The sequence below is a fragment of the Grammomys surdaster genome, unplaced genomic scaffold (assembly GCF_004785775.1).
Source record: "Grammomys surdaster isolate TR1022 unplaced genomic scaffold, NIH_TR_1.0 193, whole genome shotgun sequence".
NCBI classification, from domain to species: Eukaryota; Metazoa; Chordata; class Mammalia; order Rodentia; family Muridae; genus Grammomys; species Grammomys surdaster.
Genome location: NW_021604638.1, coordinates 659,046 through 661,691, shown reverse-complemented (window position 1 = coordinate 661,691; position 2,646 = coordinate 659,046).

Here is a 2,646-nt window from a genome sequence, read left to right as displayed (position 1 = left end):
TCATACAAACACCCCACACACAAATCCACACTCATACACACAAACACCCCCCCATTCATATACACAAACACATATCTACATTCATATACATACCACACCCACGCTTATACACACCAGACACACACACACAAGCACACCCCAACACACAAATACACTCACACACTCACACCAGACACAAAACACACCCACTCACACACAAACACACATTTGTATACACACCAGACACACACCCACCCACACTCATTTACACATACACACAAGCACACTACACTCACACCGAATACTCACCCTACAGACACAAATACACATGCCAAATTTGGCTTCATTGCCTGGGGCAAACAAAACAAACACTTCTCCCCATAACTGGTTCTGCAAATTAAGTGATGTTTTATTGACCATTTATTTATTTCATGTTTTAACCTCTTTTGGGCATTTAAAAATTTGGTCAAGTTTTACTAGTGTTTGTTTTCTCAAAGTCTCCTAGATAGGGAGCACCCTCCCCAGCCAGGAAGCAGGAGAGTTGGTATGGTGGGGGCCGAGCACATACACAGCCTTGTGACTTGTCCCCCCAAGTGCATCTGTCTGCAGTGCAGAGAACATCACTCAATGATCGGGAGAGCTCAGCCAGCAGAGGACACCGCAGGGGAGCCGGGATGGCTGCTCCCCAGCCTCACAGCCCTATGGTTTTTCCTATGGGCTTATTTTAGGGTGAGCATGTACACATTATCGAGGGGATGTGGCTGCCCCAAGGTGAGGAAGGCAAAAAGGGCTGTGGGCTTACAGGGAGTAAAACAACAGGCTGTGCCGCTCCTGGGCACGAGCTGCACGCAGGCAGGAGCTCTGGACAAGGAGTAGAAGGGGGCGACACAAAGACAACACATTTTATGGGTGTACAAAAGCACTTTGAAGAGACAGGGAATCAAACCATTGAGGACACAACCAAATACGGCAGGCTGAAGAGGGAGGAGGGTGAGACCAGGTGCAACAGGAACACCATCACCTCAGTGTTAGGAAAAGCATTTTTAATAGCCAAAGATGGACACTAAATGAGGATTCTGTCCCAGTCTTACAGATCTAGCCCGATAATTTCAACTTCATCTCTACAGAATGGAGTTCTCATAAGGATACCTCAAATTCATTAACCAAAAAGACTAAAAAGCTACTAACCGTATTTAACAAAAGCACTGGGTTTGGACTCAAGGAAAACCAGCCTCTGAGGCTCCCTCCCCATCCTTGAGCAGCACAGCAGCACAGACCCAGAGTCCGCAGGTCTCTCCCTCCCCCAGGAGGGACCCAACTGACTCTCTGGGCTTATGCGTCTGTTTCAATTAGACTCCATTAGGAGAATTTGCTTTGGGTAATTGAGGTTTCGTGAAAAGGTGAACAACACAATCCCCCCTCAGATTCAAATAGCATTCAGGCTCAGAAGCCCCCATGTGCCTAGAATTTCCACCATGAGTTACAGAAATCTTACATAGCCTATTAAAACCAAACGGCCTTCCAGGATCCCAGCCCCACTCCACCCTGCCCCCACTCCATCCCTCCCCTCCGGTAGACACCTTCCCCTGGTTGTTTCAGTTGGAACAGGCACTTCTCCCTCACTGGCTTCAGCTGCATTCCCAGCTGTTCTGTACAAAGAAACCCCAACAAACTGTGGACACCGTGTGCAGGCACAGGTGGCGGGAGTGTGGCATGCTAAGGCACAATTTGATGGCCCTTCCACAAAGAAAGCCATTGAGACGGAGCTACTGTTAATAAGCCTGAGGGAGGGGCCTGACCTCGTTATCAGGGCTTTTCATGGAGAGCTGACCAGCTGTATTCATAAATATCATTTCATCCCCCTAACACAAGCCCCACACCAGTCCCTAATCCAGAATCCTGCCCTATCTGTTAGGGACATCTTCCCTTTAATTAACGTTTGCCTCAAACAGGCCGGCCACACAGCCCCTTCTGCAGACAGCCATAAGCTGCTGCTGCTGCCGCCTCCACCGGCCAAGGCTGGCAGAGATGAAGGCAGGGAGGTGGGGGGAGGGCTGCAGCAGTCTTAATTGAACAGTAATTAATTGAACAGCTTCTAAGTCTTATTGCTACTCAGGGAAACACTCAGAAAACCTTTGTCACTGCGAGCCTGAGCGACTTAATGCTTGCCTGAATTCTGTTTCTGTCTTCTCTTTTTCTGCATCTGTTTCCTTTGCCTGAAAATTAATGTCACTCATTTGGACCACATGAGAGAAGGCTCCCTACTGGGCTGCCCCTTCCTCAGAGCCACAAACCAAGAGGGACCTTACTTACTGCCGGTGGCCTTGCCATCCCTGGCTTCGGCCCCCACACCCCCATATCTTGCTCACTCCACCCTCTCTTCCCAAAGGACCTTTCCTACTTGGCTTTTCTTTTGTGGCTACAGGGATAAATCAAAAAAATTAAGCAGTTGGTTGGGATATCTGGATGGGCCTTGGGCTTTTGGCAGAAAACAAAACAAAAACCCCAAAAGGGGGGGAAAAAAACTATTTTTAAAAAACCCTAAAATGTAAATATAAATACAGTTGTTGATTGTAAACAAGCACCCAGCCCATGGTAAAGCTATTTTTAAAAATCCCTAAAATGTAAATATAAATACAGTTGTTGATTGTAAACAAGCACCCAGCC